This window comes from Cynocephalus volans, chromosome 1 (assembly GCF_027409185.1).
Source record: "Cynocephalus volans isolate mCynVol1 chromosome 1, mCynVol1.pri, whole genome shotgun sequence".
NCBI lineage: Eukaryota > Metazoa > Chordata > Mammalia > Dermoptera > Cynocephalidae > Cynocephalus > Cynocephalus volans.
This window is the reverse complement of record NC_084460.1, coordinates 56,258,610-56,276,216: the sequence shown is the minus strand read 5'-3', so window position 1 is coordinate 56,276,216 and position 17,607 is coordinate 56,258,610. Positions and strand designations below refer to the sequence as shown.

The following is a 17,607-nucleotide window of genomic DNA, read 5'->3' as shown; positions in this document are numbered from 1 at the left end:
GGTGTCTGCCTGCACAGCTCGCACCTGGGTCCAGCTCTGATCTTAGCACCAGGCTGCTGGTTCCTGCTTATTTCCCTCACCTGGCAGGTAGGCCAGGACTCTCCACACTAATCCCACCACAGTGAAAGCTGGAGATGGGTTGTGGGTGGGTGAGGGGCTTCCCTAGGAGCCTCCACCTGCCCCTGCACCAGATGTCAAGGCAGCTGGGAAAGCAACAGCAGAGTATTTACCTCTTAGTCTAGCCCAGCTTGGTGACTGTGGCCCCAGGGCCAAATTCCACCTGCTTTTATACTGCTTGAGAGCTAAGAATAGTGCTTACAGTTTCAATGACTGGAGCAATTTTTTTTTTAATAATAATTTAGGACCCGTGAAAATTACATGGAATTCAAATTCTGGTGTCCGTAAGTGAAGTTTTACTGGAACCCATCAGCCCTTCTGTTATGTATCGCCTAGTGGGGAAGGGACTGCACAGCCTGAGATACTTTCTGTCCTGCCCTTCACAGGGGCATCTGCAACCCCCCGCCAGCCTGTCACCCGCTGCCTGCCAGGCCCAGGGCAGGTTCTTTTCACGTTTTCCCTCTTTAACCCACGTTGTCTGTCAGATCACTCCAGGTGTGGTACCAGGTGAGGGGCCTCTGCCTTGGGGGTGGCAAGGCCAGTGCGGTGATTCTTGCTGGGACCCTACAAAGGAGCACTGAGTGGGTGGGCCGGGAACCAGCAGCAGCATGTTACCCTCCACCCAATAACCCTGGAGCTGAGGCTCTCGGAGTGTGTGGAGCACAGGGGCAGGGGTTGGTCTCCATCTCATGTAGTCAAGAGACTACAGGGGAAAGCTGAGTCCCAGAGCAGGGGGGTCCCCACCTCGGACATTCTGCTGGCTGCAGCAGAGGCCCCCCTGGATCCTGGGCTGACTCTCATTCAACGCTTCCCCCTGTCCTGAAGCATTTTGCAATCTCTGAGCCCTGACAGCTGGCGGAGGCCCCCTGTGGCAGTGGGCTTTCAGCACCACACCACAGCCATTGGCAGGTGTCAACACAGGATGGTCGGCTGGCACAGGACATGGAGGGTAAGAAAGGGCCAGGCTGGGCTGAGCGGGGCAAGCATCTCTGTCCACAGCCAGTGCGATGTCCTGCTCGAGCCACAAGCTCATATTTGAAGTGACCCTGCCAGTTTCAGGGCTTCCCTAGCAGGTGCCAGGCCAGAACACCCCCTTGCTCTTGGCACAATGTTTGCAGAGAAGTCTCCCACAAGGACTGGGTGCAGGTGCCGAGTCCTCACCCGGGTGAAGTGTCTGACACAGGACTGAGAACTGTTTCCGCTGCCCGCCCTGCAGCAGGAATGAGGGTGGAGGAAGGCCGGCCAACCTCGGCCTCCTGCTGGCTCCTCAGTGGGGGAGGATTTCCGAAGTCTTCCCTGCAGGACAGGGCCAGTCCCCCGCTGGACAGATGTCCCCTGCAACAGACCTCAGGGAAGAGCTTGCACTGTTACGGCCCAGGGCCAGTGGATTTGGGGTGGGGCCACCCTGAAAGCTGTCAACCACAGGGACAGCCACACACAAGCCACTCGGCTGCCCACTGCAGAGGGGCTCACGGTGGAAGCCCCTGAGAGGCTCCTTGGAGGTGGGGACCTTGTGAGACCCCCCCAGGAGGAGGTGACTATCCTTCCCTCCACCCAAAGAGGCACAGTGGAGGCAGAGAGCCAAGCGGCCACCCAAGTCCACATGGCGTGTAGGACGCAAAGCCTGACTTGAACCCACACACTCCAGAGTCCTCGAGCTTCAGCCCCACCCTGGTACTGCAGGAGAGGGCACCACCCCCATGCCCACCTTGGGGTGAATCCTTCTGCCTCCAGCCTCCCAGCCTCTCCCAATGTTTGGAGACACAGTTATCATGTGGGAAGAGGGATGTACGTAAACACCTTGTCAGAATTAGGGTTAAGCTGACCCCCTGACTTAGAAAGAGTCACCGGGGCTGGGGGTGGGGTAGGGTGAGGAAAAAGCCACTGTCCTCAGAACTCTGTCCACCTCACTCCCTCCTCTGCTGTCTCTCCCAAGCCCCCGACCCCAGGCCTCCCCTGCCCCTGAGGCCAACAGCTGGTTCCCAAGTCACCCTGTCCCTGCCATTCTGTGTGGAAGTCAAAGTTCACTCCTGGTGGGCCCTGGACCCCTGTTCCTGGAGGCTGCCTGGAAAGAACCCTGAGCACTTGGGAAGGGCTGCTGCCCACCCTACTGGAGGTACTCTGGGAGCCACCCAGACCTCAGACCCATCAGTGCCCAGCAGCCCCATGCCCTCGATGCCTGGCCCTGCCCAGGAGGGGTGTGTGCATCAGGGTCCCACTCAACAGGCTCTAGGAACTGCCTGGGTGCTCTGGCCACCCATCCTACACCTGCTCAGGAATCTCAGCTCATGCAGACCTGCTTGCTGCGGCCTGGCCTCCCAGCTGCATGGTGGGGAGCCCCAGGACCCAGAATGGCCTTCACAGTCACCTCCCCTGCCACAGGCCATGCGGGGGGTCCTGTGCACTGGCCCAGGCATCCACAGTGACAACCTCTGTGATGTCCCTGCGGTCATTAGCACAACACCTGTGCTCATTCCTGTGAGGGCCCCTGGGGCGGCGTCCTCACGGTCAAGGTGGTTTCAGAGGAAGAAGTGCAGCAGCCTTCTCGGGAGCCAGGTGGGCCACCGGGCCACACCTCGCCCACCGAGCCTGGCTCCAGGGTGCACGTATTCAAGCCAAGCTCTAGTGTGAAGAATGAACGTTTATTTTCTCGGTAACCTAGCTAGGATGAGGGGCGGGGATCCTGGCTCCTCAGCAACTCGTAGCCGAAGGGATTCCTCAGGGGCCCAGGCAGTGCTTGGAGGCTTCGTCTACTTGGAGCTGACCACGGCCATGCGGGCCTTTCCAGGCCACCGCCAGGGTCCTCCACGTGGCTGCTGCCATGTCCTCCAGCCGGACCACGCAGCGCGATCAATGCACAGCTACAGCTGGTTGAAGGGGACCAAATCCATTGAACAGTTGATTTGGTTCCATTTTACCAGCTTTAGCAAAGCATTTGGCTCCCGGATCCGCAGGGACAGCGACGTACAGGAAGAAGGCAGCTCCAGCAGGCGACGAGCGGGTGGAGAGGGCATCGAGGCCAGGGCCTCGGCCCTTCATCCCCCACCCTCCCTGAGGGCCCCCTGCCGAGGGGACTGGGCGTGAGGGGCCACACCCTGCTCACACACACGCACACTCACCTGTCGGGTACCTCAGGGGACGTCTGGGAAGGTCCAGGATGGCCAGTGGCCTCCATGCCCCAGGACAAATCCCCACTGCCTCTGCCCTGCTCATTCCTGACCCATTAACACTCCAGCTTCACCAAGTGCCCACCAACGGCCTCAGATCCAGGACACCACCAAGGCCATGAGGGCCCCCACCTGTGGGGCCCCCATCTGAGGGGGACAGGTACCTTGGCAGCTTTGGGCCCGATCACACTCTCCACTGGGGCTGAGGCAGGGCAGGTCTTCTCTGTCTGCCTTGGGCCCTGGCTGACCTTGGGGCGGCGTATGAGGCCTGGAGGGAGCTGGCCGCTCTGCTCTCCTCGCAGAGGCCTCAGCCGGGGGGCTGGGGGATGAACTCTGACATCTGTGGTGGCTCCAGGTGGGCAGGGATGGGAATGTTCTGGTGAAGTCTGTGGTGGGAGGTGAAGCAGGGGGACCTGCATGGCCTGACCCTCATTGGGGCCCAAGGCCCGAGCCCCAGCCCTTCAGCCCTGCCCAGCCTCCTCCATGCGGTGCGGCCCCTTGGCCTGGAGGTGCAGGGTCAGGTGTGAGGGTCGAGGCTGCGGCCGCATGGGCTGGGCTCACCCTCAGTGATTCAGAGACCAAGTTCCTTTCAGAAAATTACCCTCCAGAGACGCCCGTTCATCAGGAGCAGTGATGCTGGGTGGGTAGTGCCTTGGCTGAATGGGGACACGATGTCCTCTCTTTGGGGACTTTCCTCCTGTGCACAGACACCCTGACCTTACTGCCCTTGCCCCCATCAGGGTGGCAGAGAGAGGCTACACACTCTGGGGTCTGCTCCATCTCCCTGCTGTTTGGTCTCTGTTCCCCTCTTGATGCTGTAGGGACAGACGCTCAGGCCCCTCTGGCCGTGGGGACAGCTGCACAGCACTGTGCCCACCTTCCCGGACCCCTGGGAGTGGTTGAGCTGGATAACCCCCACGACTTCCCAAAAGACTTGTGCTGCCCTGCAGGGTTGCGTCCCCAAAGTCCCCCAAAGTTGTAGGGGCCGGGCTGCGGCCTTCTCAGCCTTCTCGGCCTTTCTTCCAACAAAGATGGACAGAAGGGCTTCCGGTCCACTGGCTTCACGCTCTGCAAACACCTCTCCTCTCTACTCAGGGTACACAGAAGCGCAAGGCAGACCCTGAGGCTCCCAGAGCCACCCTGCTAGGCCCTCCAAGTCCCCCATGCATGTGGTTCTCGGATCTCGCGGTGGCCCACGTTTATCCATTTTTTGCCGCTGTCAATACTCCTAATGGAACAGATTAACAGGCAGTGGAATTAGCACACATGCATGGCCTGAGCCCCCTGCCACCATGGCAAGGACCAAGGACGAGCACTCCAGACACAGTCGCCCCCAGTGTATCATTCCTGAATCCCGTCTCAGGCAACGATATACACCCAGCACTGACTTGGGAGCAGCCTTCCTGGCGTTAGCCCTTTCCTTCGACCCCCAAGAATGCTCTTTGATTTCCATCCAAATGCCACCAAATCTGGAAGAATTTTCCTCAAACAAACAGATCTTTGCTTCTGCACCAAACTTCTACTCTCCTCCTGGGGCTATCCAGAGACACTCCTTGGATGGGCCTCATGGCTTCAGAGGATGTTTCAGTCCACCTGCGGCCCGGCCAGGCTCTGCTCAAGCCATCTGGGACACGAAACACAGGGAGCCAGGACACCAGGCCAGGGCCTCGAGTCCTGGGCCCGTGATGCTTTTCTGCCCGGAGTGGGAGGTGCCACATTTGCTGATAAACATAGCAGTGCTTCACAGTGGTGCAGGCCAGGCGATTCTAAGCACCTGCTGTCACCACCTCTTTCCACCCACAGCTGCACATCAAGGCCAGTCCTGTGTCCCCCAGTGAGGAGGATGCTTGGGCTCAGGCCAGCGTCCCTGGCCCCAGGGCCCAGCCCACCTGTGTCCCCAGAGCTAGTCCCCTGGAGCAGTGGGTGGCCAGCCTATTGCTCCCCTTGTCCCCACGTGGCCTTGTCTAGGGATGGATCCTGGTGATTCTCTGCCTCATGAGTGATCAACACACTTGTCTGAGGATTTGAAGGAATTAGCCTGCAGTTTGGGTTCCCGAGACACACTGGGAGCTGTGTCCATGGCTCGGCCCATGAAGGGATGGCCTCCTGCTGTCCTGGGCAACCCCCTGCTGCTCTGGCCAGTTGTCTCCACAGGTTGTTTCAACCTGGTTCAGCGGATGTGTCTACATCCCTTCCTCCCCGCATCCTGGGGTCTCACACAGTCAGGGGCTGCCCAGGGAGGTCCCTAAATGGCCCCGCAGCCCAGGCTGTCCTGCCTCCCATCTCCCAGGCACGGCGTCATCCTGCTCGGCCCCATGCAGGCCCTCCTCAAATTGGCCTCCAAACCCAGGGCCGAGAGGAGGCACAAAGGGCTGGGCCTCGAGGACTCCAGAGCCTCTTTGCAGGAGCACAGACCCTGCCAGCCCTGCCACCCCCCCACCCCAGCCAGCTGTGGTCTCAGCACCTGAGCAAGTCATGCCTGCCTCCCGCTAGAAGGCAAGTCCCGAGGCTAGGGACAGCTCCTGGCTGCTCCCTGGCATCCCTGGCCTTGGCACCAGAGCCTGGCAGAGAGACAGCTCAGCATTTCTGGTGAATTTACCATTTGAAGGGATCGAGCCATGGCTGGAGCCTGGGCCGAGGTTTCATTGGAAAACTCTGCCTGGCTCCCTGTGCCTCTCTCTTCACCAGGGTGCTAAAAAGGGCAGGGGCTGCAGCCACAATCCTCTGTGCATTTGATGAACAAAACAATTAAATACGTTTTAAAACATCTGCTGGTGGAGTCCTTCCACACAGGGAGGTCCACTCAGCATTTTTAAGCAGAAACTGACACGAGGAGCCCACAATGGCTGCCGAGAACACCAGCAGCCCTGTTAAAATCGATAGAAAATTAGATGCTATGAAAACGCAGTGTGTGTCCGATTAGTTATAACTGGAGCAAACAGTAACGTAGGTAAAGACCCAGGCGGGAAGTGTCCGCCAAGACCTGCCCGCTGTGGGGGGCTCTGGGCCACGCCGGCAGTGACGGGCCCCAGTGGGGTGAGGGCATGGGAGAGCAGGAGGGCCCTGGGGCCAGAGCAGCAGCCACCACCTCCTCTGAGAAGCCCTCCCAAATTTGGTAAGGGCCAGAGAGGCCCTGTGCTGGACTCCACACACTTTCACCAGGACTCTCCCCTCACCCAGCTGTCCCCAGGCCTGACATTTGGCAGAGCAGACAGTAGCTTTGGGCTCAAGAGCAGCACACTCCAAGCCAGAGGTACTTGGGGGACTTCACTGGTCTCTCTGAGCCCCGGTTTCTCCATGGGGGAGTTGTGGGTGGCAGGGAGCTCATGGGTTTGGTGGAACACATGTGAGCAGCCTGTGGTCACCATCACTCCATGGCCCTGCCACAAGCTCAGCAGCGCACCCTGGCCACTTGCCCCTCAGGAGCCATGGGGGCAGCTCCTGACCTGTCCTGTGCCCATGGCCCCCAGACCAGGACCTGAGGGAATACAGACACTTTGGGCAGAAACCACACAGACACCCCCCCAGGGGAAGGGGTCACTTGACCCAGCACAGTGGACACTACAACCAGAGTCCTCATGAGGCACGGCAGCAAGCAACTTCTGCTCAAGGACAACCAGCACCCGGTCACACCGGTAGCCAGGAGCTGCCCTCAAGGTCGCAGAGCAGACGTGGAGCTGTACCCCTCCCCTTGCCAAAGCAGAGACCCGGGCGAACCCTCCCCTCTCCCACCCCATCCCGGCACACACCCACCGGGTGGGCAAGGACAGGGCAGCTGCCTGCACCAATGGCAGGTTCCAAAGACCATGTCTCCCTCCCCTCACCAGCTCGTATCTGAACACTTACTGTGTTCTTTACTACAGAGCTTTTAAAATTTAAACATCAAAAACCTAATATTTCTCCATGCAACAACATTACCTATCAGCACTCAAATTCACCACTAAATTAATTTTTAATTCCAGATTTTGGTTAATTATTAAAATAGATAGCAAAGAATTTCAGTTAGCTCAGGGAGGATGAGGAGCCCTGGCCGGGCGTTCCTTCAAGGGGCACCCACACACACAGGGCAGTGTCCAGAGAGACCCATACTTAAAAGGCAACAAAAAACCCCATTCCCCAAAACAGCCCCATCTCTTGGTATTGGCAATGCTGACTCAGCCAAATGCCAAACTAGACCCGCTCAGCCCAAATTCATAACTTTTCCATCTACTCAAAAAAAGAAATGTATTATTTCTCAACACTGATAAAAGTTTAATACAGAGTTGCCTGGGTTTTTAATAAACTTGTCAACAAAAGAGCCCGGCAAATTGATGGGGCCCTTCCCAGAGATAAATTTCGCCTCAAATAGGCCCAAAATGCAGGGGACGGGCTGAGGAGGACGCAGGGGGCCGGAGGGGACACACGGCCGTTTTGCTGTTCTTTGCAAAAATGGCAAGATAGATTTCTGTGTCTTATTATCTCAAAGATAGGGCCTGTAAAAGCTGGTTTAATTTGAAGAAAGAAAGGTGTTTGGCTGAGGATGGGATCAGAGAGCCCTGAGGTCGGGGGGAGGGGCAGCTCAGAAGCAAATCAGTGGCCGATGTGTCCTGAGATGAGAAAACATTGGCACCACAGGGTCCTGCTGGAGACCCGCCAGCGCAGGATGGGGGACCCTGGAGCCACCTTACCCCCAACACCCCAATGCCCATAGCACCTACCCACCTACAGAATGGCATCAAATAAAACAGCAAGAGGGTCTGGTGTGGCCACCCCCGGCCTCAGGATGCACGGAAGTCCCGAGCTGCACAGACTGCATATCCGTCTGCAAATTCTGCCAGAATTCTTTGCTCTCTCCAGCCTGCTGAGGTCTCCCAGTATGCAGGGACATTGCTGGAACATGTAGCTATCTGTCCTCAGGCTCCGGGAGTGGCACCCTATGTTTGTGGGGCATTGGATGAGCCCCTTTGTGTCCTTACTTAGGGACACCTGCTCCACGGGCCTCAGAGGTGTTTGAAATTGCACTGTTAGAGATTCACTTCTTGAGTTAAAGGTGGAGGAAGAACAAGTCTCCCTGGTTGGGGGCACCGCAAGCTGCTGTTCTGCTGGCCACTGCGTCCCTAGAGTGTGCTGCTATGTCCAGTGCAGGAGGGAGTGGCCAGGGACAGATAAGGCAGTACTGAAAGGGAGTGGGGGGACACCAGTGACAGTCTCAACCTCCTGCATGGCTGAGCCCAAGGTGGCCAAACCAGACAGACCCTTTCCCAGGGTGGGGACTCTTGTCCTCCTTCACTCCTTCCAAAGGCCCTGCCACACCTTTGGGAAGGGACATCAGGAGCCACCGGGTCCCACCTGAACTTGATACCCTGGGACTTGGAAGGGGCCGGTAAGGAGGGGGATGCAAGGGACACAGCTCAGAGCCTCACCAGCTGCTGTTGCCACTGCAGTTGCCGGTCGCAGGCACTTTGGTGGCGGGTGGGGTTCGAGGGGCGCTGCTAGGCCTCCTGCAGCCCAAGTCATCCAAGTTCAGCCTCTCCAACAGGACAGCTGAGAACGTGACTATTTATACCAGCCACGGCAGCGGGTGGGTGGCTGGGGGACACACGCAGCCTGTGCCATATCTGGGCATGACTGTGGGCACGCAGGCCTGCCAGGGGACAAGAGCCCCCATGGCACATCCGTCCTGGGTGTCCTTCAGCCTCTCAAAGTCCCCCCAGAGCCTCCTTGTGGCTGGTTCCAGGACAGCTGCCTTCTCTCCTCCCTGCTGTTAAAAATACTCCGGTCGTTGTCCGCTTGTCCCCGAAACTGTCCTCCGTGCACGCACTCACACACACACATGTGCACACACACCTGTCTCCAGCTGCAGCCAAGGAGTCACTGCTCCTACCCCAAGATAGAAGTTTGTCCCATGGGGGGACCCCAGACCCTCAACCATCAGATCTTTTGGGTGACTGCCCCTGGCCAGGGAACAGCTAGTGACCTCTCTCCTTTGTTCTCTCCCTGGGGTGGACACAGGCCCCATGTGCCAGTACCTCTGTCCCCACAGTCACGTGCACCTAATTGGAGCAGCCCTCCCAGCACGGGAAGCAGAGCCGGCCTGAAGACCCAGTCCTGCCCCTCAATGCTGGCTGCACCGGCCCCATTTTGCAGTGCCTCTGCAGTGACCACTCCGCAGGAAGCCCAGCCGGAATCTCTCTACCTAGGAGCTGGCCCTCTCATCCCTGCCCTTGAGACGCGGCTCTGCGTGCTGCCTGCGCCTGCGGCTCACTGCAGCATCATGCAGCATCGTGCAGCAGCCTGCACTGCTCCTACCCCGCTGCAGCCGCTGCCCCTCCCCGCTCAGATGGACGGGCCTTCCCAGGCACAGAGCCAGCCTGGAGCTCTGAGAGCTCAAGGCAGTCCTCACTGGGCACCCAGGGGCCCCAGAGGGCCCTCCAAGCCCTGAGCTCGGGACGGAGCCAACGGCACAGCCTCTGGGAGCTGCTGGCACTGTCTGCAGGGCCTTCCCTTCCCAAGAGTCGTGCTTTCTCTTCCCGGGTGCGATGTGTCTAGGGCTCCAGGACAGAGGCTACTGGTGGACCAAGGATGGTGGATGAGGCTGGGGTCTCCCATCCCCGAGGCTCCCTCTCTAGGCCCATGCCACCTCCAGGCCTGGCCACCCTAATGAGCAGCGCCCTGCCCGTAGGCGTCAAAGGCAGCGAGCAGAGCCCGGGGGGGGCGGGAGGCCCTCTGCAAAGGGACGTGCGCTGTGGGGCTGAGTCAGCAGACAGCCTCAGGCCGCCAGTCCCCCGGATGCTAAGGTGGCAGCAGTGAATGCAGCCGCTCCGGCCCCGCCCACCTGGCCCTCCGCCAGCAGGCCCTGCCTGCCAGCCCTGCCCCGGCCACAGCCCGGCCCTAAAGAGCACTAGGGTTCCTCAGGTTCTCTCATTTTTAATTTAGGGCATTTGTGGGGGGGGGAGGATTTGCAATCCAAGAGATGTTCACTTTGATTGACTCGAGCAGCAGCAGATAGAATATCCGTCCTGCGGGTCAATCTAATCATGCTTAATAGCAGTTTATTCTTCAATGCAACATTTGTTACGTGGGTTCGACAGTTTTAAAGGCGACTGCTGAAGCTCCCCTCACTATGGCTTTTACCAGCCCCCACTGTGACACTCATGATAAAATGCCTATCTCACTTGACAATCGCACCGCCGAGCCAGGGTCGCCCATGGCCCCGCTCAGAAGGGGGCCATGATATACTTGACCACCTGGCTATGGAAATAAAAGATAACCTGTTGTGCGCAAGCACGCACACACACACACACACACACACACACACACACACACACACCCCAGACTGTCCTTTGCCTCCCTCAAAGGCTGCCTTCAAGACTCAGAGCCAGTCCTACTCACGTGCGGAAATTTCATTTAGAGCAAGGCCAAATTTTGTGAGCCACAGAACAGAAAAATCTAACTAGTTCAGTCCACTGAGTTTACGAGCTCCACGACTCTCAGAGCTGCTGTTTCCACCAGCCGGACCCCAGGCCCATCATCCAATTGCTGTGGGGCAAACATTTCCAGAGGGTTCTGGAAAGCTCAGAGAGAGGGGCACCGGCCACCTCCTCACACATGCACAAACCCATCCGGATCCCCAAGTTGGCAGGCTAGTCCCTCTCTGACCCCCACCAGCCACATCCCAGGCCCCTTTCCCTTCAAGAGTCCCCGGCCCCCATGGCAGCGTGGCACATGGCACCCCATCCCCAGAAGGTCACTGTGGACAGGGCACAGGCAGCCCCTGCCTGCTCTCCCTGCCCCCTTCAAGTGGAAAGGCCCAGAGACCCCGTGAAGAAAGTCCTGGCATGCCCACACGGTGTGTGGACATGGGGCTGCTCTTCGTGGAAAGCCAGATTTTGGAGCTTTATACACAGGAGACTCCAGCCCATGAGTCCCAAGCATTGCCAGGAAAGCAGCAAAAGTCCAGGGCGGGGCCAGCGGGACACACGCAGGGGAGAAGGGCCAGGCTTCCATGGGGAGGCGCCAAGTGAGGCTCGTTCTTAATTCAGCAGATGGAGAGCCCAGAGATTTATCACCCGGTAGGCCGCGGCTCTCTCCCTGTGAACTCTCTAGTTTTACTGCTCAGTCAAACCTAATTCCAAAACACTAATGCTTTTATTTAAACACCACATCCTGCAATAAAGCTTTAATGTACGACAGCCGCATCTGGGGGAAGAGAGTGGTGTGTCTGCGGCCTCAGTGGCCGCACGCCCAGCTACTTCCCTCCCTGTGGCCGGAGCTGGAAGCAAGCAGGGTAGAGATGACCTTCCGGGGACACTGGGCACTGACCCCTCTGGGCCGTGTATGAAAAGAAGGCAGTGCCCAAGGAGAACGCTACTGCCATGCTGCCAGAGGTCACGAGGAAATGTGGCTTTCAGAAGGAAGACTTGAACTTCAGGAAGGGACCCCAGACTGCTGAGTCCTCCTTGTCCCCAGCTACAGTCAGTTTGACACTCCTAGGGCAGGAGCCGCCCATGAGCTCAGAGCGGCGCTGAGTCCCTTTGTCTGTGGGTTCCTGGCGCTGGCCTCAGCTGCTCAGGTGACCTGGCTGTCCGCAGAGCCAGCGCTTCCAGCAGCTGAAGGGGGGGCTGTCCCTCCCACTCGCATTCCTGCCAAAGGTCAGGGCACGGGCGGGGCCAGGGCAGCTGCTGTGGGCCCTGGGCAGCAGCGCCAGGGATGCTGGCAGAGCAGAGATCACACACACGGGAAAAGTACCCTGGGGCCCTGGACGAGGTGCCCCTGCAGGACGCTGCCCATCCCAGGCTTCAAGAGGCCAGGACAGACACCCCTCCCACATGCCCAGCCCCTGCCAGCTGCCCCCAGAACCCTCTACCTCCGTCCAGACCTTGAAAGACCCACACTGTGGAAAAGGGGTTCTCAGACTGGGTGTAGCCTCCTTATCTGCTGGGACCTAAAGGGCATAATCCAGCCCTTTTTCCTGACCAGGATCCTGCTGGTGGCAAAGCGGACAGGGCTCAGCCTCCAGGGCACAGGGGGAGGGGTCCTGGGTGACACCCTCGGCTTTCTGCCAAAACCTCGCCTGCCTTCACAGCAAAAAGCGCTCCAGATTGGATTTGGTGAGAACAGAGAGGAAAGCAGGGTTAGGCTTTGACTGGGGTAAACTGATTGCTCCCATTCCCTGTGGTGGGCTGCCAGGCACAGGGCAGGGTGGGTTCAACCCCTTTTGCTTCTGTCCTCTCAAACACCACAGGCCCACAGTAGGTACCCTTGGGCAGAGAATGGGGACTGGGGATGCAGGAGGCTCTGACCCTGCCCTGCAGAGGGCTGTGACCCCCCAGGAGGCTGAGCTGCCTGTGCTGTCACCCTGCCCTGCTGCAGGCCTGAGAGCCAAGTCGGCAGCCAGGTAGGGACCCGTGGCTGCAGCAGTCTCTTCCCTTCTTCCCTGCCTCATCCAGCTTGCTTGCCTTTTGGGGGACATGCTTTTCTGTGCCTCTGAGCAGTCTCTGCCGCGACCACATGCAGACTTTTTTGCTGGCTGACAACCTCGCCTTTTAGGGTGGCAGTAAGTGGAGCCCCGAACCGCCACTGCCCCCCTCAACTGTCCCAAGCCAAGGCCCTGTGACCCCGCCAGCCCCCGCCAGCCCCCACCAGCCCCACGCCAGACTCCATGCCTACTAGAGTGCTGCCTCCCTCTGCCGGAGTCAGCACACTGAATATTTAATGTCTGACGAGCACTTCCACCTGCTGACACAGGCAAAGTGACGGAACAATGCCACAGGGACACAGCCGTCCCAACGCCCAGGCAGCCACCACTGGCCTCACCCAGGCTACAGCCGCCCTTATGTCCATCGCAGGTCTAGACCGCCCCTCAGCCTGCGAGGGAGTGGCCGGCCTGGGACACACACTTCCTTACATTCCACAGCTCGGCAGGTCCATATGGGACATAAAGAAGCGTGTTCCCCAGGCGGGCAGTTCAAGGGGCGCCGCTCTGTGGCCCTGGGAAGCCGCCCGGTGCGAGGCCAACCCCACTCAGGTGTAGAGAGAGCAGCTCGGAGGCGGCAGTGGAACCTCCGGCGTCTGTACCTCTGAGCCTTCCTGGCACCAGCAAGATACCTGCCCCCACCTCCCCAGGGTCCCCTGATCCCCCAGACCTCTGCGACCTCTCTCTGCCTCTGACTCTCTCACACATGCACGCACAGAGTCATAAGGGCGGAAGCAGACAATGTGCTCTGGCAGTGTCAGGACTGTGTCCCACGCTCCACAGTTACTCAGTTTTGCATCAGGACGCGATACGAGAGCCAGGCTGCCACCTCCACACTGCCCCTGTGAAGGGACATGCCACTCACATTCTGGACTCAGCCAGCACTCCCCTCTCCATCAGGCCCCCTTGTGTCAGCCCAGCACAGAGGACTAGGAGGGGGACACAACCTGGGGGGTAGCCCCCACCCACGGGCCATCGGGGCTGCCCGCACACAGGGCCTACCTCCTCCTCCTCCTCCTGGGGGCCAGACAACTCCTTGCCCTGTTAGGACAGGTGTGGAGCTCCGATCCAGATGGGGAGGTGGTTCCAGGAGACCAAGCAGTGATCTGGGGTCTTACCTGAGCTGCAGACGGTTTCCCAGCCAGGTCCCTGGTGAATTCTGCCTCCCAAGAACAAAAGTCCCCACGGGCAGGGCTCAATGCCTCTTTCTTTGAAGATGTGAGTGAGAGAGACGGTCTGTGTAATCCACATCTGCACAGAGTGGCTGGGAGCTTGGCGGCCCGCTCCCGTGGTGCTTGGCCTGGCCGCGGACGGAGGCCCAAGCCAGTGAGGGAGCATCTTCCTCTGGCCACCTCCTGCTCTGGCTCTCCCTGTCCCTCTCCCTCTCCCCTGTCCACTCCTCATGTCACCTCCAGAGTGCCTCTGCCCCGCATGCTCACGGCCCACCTGAAACTAGAGTTGCGCAGAGCAGGAGGCTCACACGGGCACCCAGTGTCAGCAGGCACCACCGCCCGTTCAACTAACGCCAGGCCGGTCACCCTGGACAGCTGGCCCCTCACCTGGCTCTTTGTGGCTGGCTGCCCAGCCTCCGCCGCCCTGATCAATACCAATTTACAGTCAAACGCAGGGGCCGCCTTCCTGTTAATGAATTCCCTGGTGCTCACTGGCTCCTAACGAACCCGTTAAAGAGGGTTTAAGTAAACTTAGCAAGTGGCAAACTAAGCACTTTGGAACACTTAATTGTATCAATATTTTTTCTGTTGCTTCTTAAAATTTCTCTGTGACTGGAGAAGTAGAGGTTTCCTTTTTCCCTATCAACTTCTGTGACCAGCAGTGAAGCCGGGAGTCTGAAAAATCCAGAGTCTAAAGGAGACCCACGGACCTCAAGGTTAGAATCCCACCCACAGGAAGGGAAGCCACCCAGCCTGCATCAGGGCTGGGGGGGAGGAGGAGGAAGCCCCTGGGGCTTGGACACCTCACCGCCGGCAACCGAGGTGACACTAGCAGGTGAGGTGGTGGGACTTGGGAGGAGGTGTCATCACAGGTGCCTGTGGAGGGAGAGAGCCAGGGCAGACACGGGCCGGGGGGAGCCGGGCTAGGTACAAGCACAGAGGGTCTGCAGAGCAGGCAGGTCTGGCTGGGCCCTGGGCCCTGGCATGGCTGGGACTGACCCTGGCGTGGGGCTGGAAGGCAGCACCAAGACCTGGAAGGACTTCCAGTTCTCCCTCGTCAGTGAGACAAGGTCCAGTGTGACCCTACTGTCCCTCCCCGTGGACCGCTGCCTGCCCCTGGGAAGGAACGGCCCAGAGGGTATCCGGACTCTCCCGTCCCTGGCAGGGTGGTGTCTCTGCAGCGCCTGCAGTGGGCCGAGGCACTGAGCACATTTCTCAGACTCTGGGGCTGTGGAGGCTGTGGCCGGGCATGGCTGGGCTGGAGATGACTGTGTGGGGCTGTGGTCAGGGCTCTGCGAGGCACCTCTCCACTAGGGAAGGAGCACCTGGCAGAAGGAAGCAGACGCCGATGTCCCACTTCCGTGTGGCTGCTGTCATTTATCACTTTCATGGAGCCAAGGATAGAAAAGGACGACTAAGACAGGAGCCCAAGCCCCTGACTTCTCCACGCACCCTCGGAAGGTTTGGCAGCCTATCTTGCCCCCCTGGGGGACCTCACGACAACGGGTCTCTCAATCTAGGAGAAGACACCTCAGTACCCCAGACCCTGGCAAATGAAACCTCAGCGGCTGGGACACCCCCTCACCCCAGGCTCCAGCCCTCCCCCACCTCCCTGTACATATGGATGGTGTCTGGGGAGCCAGGAGAAAGTTGGGGGCCCCAAAGGGCAGGAATCACCCCAGACCCAGCCAGAGCCCACACAAACTTCTGCTCATTCACAAATGAATAACAGTCACTCCTCAAAAAGTTTCCCATTGTGAGAGAAAAAGAGCATCCGGCCACCTCCAAGCAGACCCCATGGTGAGCAGAGCTGGTGCCCGGAGCCCTGGGTCTTGTCCAGGGCTATTCAGCCGCGCATGTCCCCCGCTCCCGGCCCCCCAGCCCCGGCCCCGCGGTGAAGCCAAGAAGAAGCCACGCATGCTCACAGGGTCCCCAAGCCCCCGAGCCTCTGCCCATGTGTGCCCCCCACCCCCATGAACACCAGGCACAGGCACCTCCCGATCCTGACGGGCTGAGAGAGCCACAGAAGTCCAGCATCCCCACCGGGCAGCCTCGCCCCCGCCCTGCTCAGAGATCCCCCGCCCCACAACCAGCACCTCAGAGGCTACAAGTTCCAGGGTAAGTTTAGCCACGTTTCCGGGCTGCCGGGGCTTTGTTGCAGCTGCAGCTTATCTGCCCTCCCCAGCCCCTGCAGCCCCCACCGAGGACCACGGCCACCCTCCATGCCGCGCGCTGCCCACCGGAGCGTCTGGGGCGGCTGCTTTCTTGCAAAATGCCCGCATGTCAAAGTTCGTACATCCCAGTTGGACGCGCCCTCCCGGCCCTGCTGGCTGCTAGCTCTGCAGTTTTCCAAATGTGGATGATGCTGCGAGCCAAGAGAGAACTCCAAGGCACCCCCCACTGGAGCCACGCGGCGCCGGCACTCAAGACACCCACCTTGCCGGCAGGCACACCCCCACCGCAGCGCCGGGCAAGTTTGCAGGGGCCGTCCCAGCCGGCGGTCGTGGCGGGCGGGTTGAGTGGGACTCACCGCGGAGCCCGGGGCACCGGAGCCCCTCCGGCCAGGCTGGTGACAGCGGCAGCGGGCGCAGGGTCGTGGCTCCCCGGGAGATGCTGCAGCCGCGGCAGCGCCAAGCACCTCCTCCCAGAGCCAATGGAGAATGCAGGGGTGGGGGCAGCAGGAGCTCCCGATGCGTCCGTACTTGGGGGGAGGCAGAGAGAGAAAGAAGACACCAGGCACCCCCTGTCCGCACCCCTGCCCTTCCCCCAGCCCTCCTGCAGCAGCGCAGAGTTAGCGGGAGGGAAGGAGCGGGGAGAGAGAGCGAGAGAGAGAGGAGGGAGGAGGGAGGTGGGAGGAGGTGCTGATGCGGAGTTGAGCAGAGGCCGCCCAGCCGCCGCCGCGCACCTTGCGCTCTGAGCCGCGTCTGCAGGAAGCTCCTGCACCCCCGGCCGGGTCAGCACGAGGTAGAGGTCAGGGTGGAACAAAAGGGCAGGTCCGCGGGTGTGTTCGCTCCCGCATGCACACGCCCCACACGCGAGACACACAGCGGGGGAGGGGCAGGAGGGCCTGACCCGAGGGGCCGGAACAGGCGAGGGGGCCCCTCGGATCAGGAGCCGGCCTCACCTTTGCAGTTCTTATATAGCCGGCCAAGCATCCCAAACACGCGGCCTGGCCAAGTGGCCCCCTCGGGCTGTGCTCCCTGACCATATTTAGTCAAGCAGGGGAAAAAATAGCCTGTCAGCTGGGCCGTGGCTGGCCCGGCCACCGGGAACATAGTGGGAGCCCCAGCGCCGCTGACGGTGGGTCCTGGGCCCAGGCCGCCTCCCACCCCTCCCACCCCTCCCTGACAGACCCCCCACCGGCTGTCCCTGCCTTGCGATCCCCCTGCTATTTTTAGCCCAGCCCAGTACAGAGGCGCCTCCTCCGCAGGCAGCCGGGCAGCAGTCTCTAAGGCCATGCCAGCCCGTTCCTGGGGTGTCCTGGGGAGACCCGGGCAGTAGAGGAGGAGGATGCTTGCCACCTCCTCCCTGCTCTTGGCCTCCTGAGCCCAGCCCAGGCCACCCAGGACCCCATATGGTGCCCCCTCTGCTTTGCCCTTTGCCGAGGATTGGGTCCAGGATCAGGTGGTGACAGAGCACCCTGGCTCTCTGCGGGCTCCCAAGCCAACCCCAAGTAATGACAACTCAGGTCACCTTG

The 17,607-nt window shown here is 60.1% G+C and overlaps 1 protein-coding gene across 1 annotated transcript in view; it reads right to left on the bottom strand.

The window, feature by feature from the left end:
* SLCO4A1 (solute carrier organic anion transporter family member 4A1) overlaps positions 1–17,009 on the bottom strand; it is a 129,283-nt gene extending 112,274 nt beyond the window's left edge. The window contains exons 1-2 of the mRNA XM_063092104.1: positions 16,816–17,009; positions 16,441–16,611 (exon numbers count right to left, since the gene is read on the bottom strand). The gene's annotated coding sequence lies outside the window, so the exon portion shown is untranslated. The remainder of the gene's footprint in view (positions 1–16,440; positions 16,612–16,815) is intronic.
* Between the last annotated feature and the right edge of the window lie 598 nt (positions 17,010–17,607).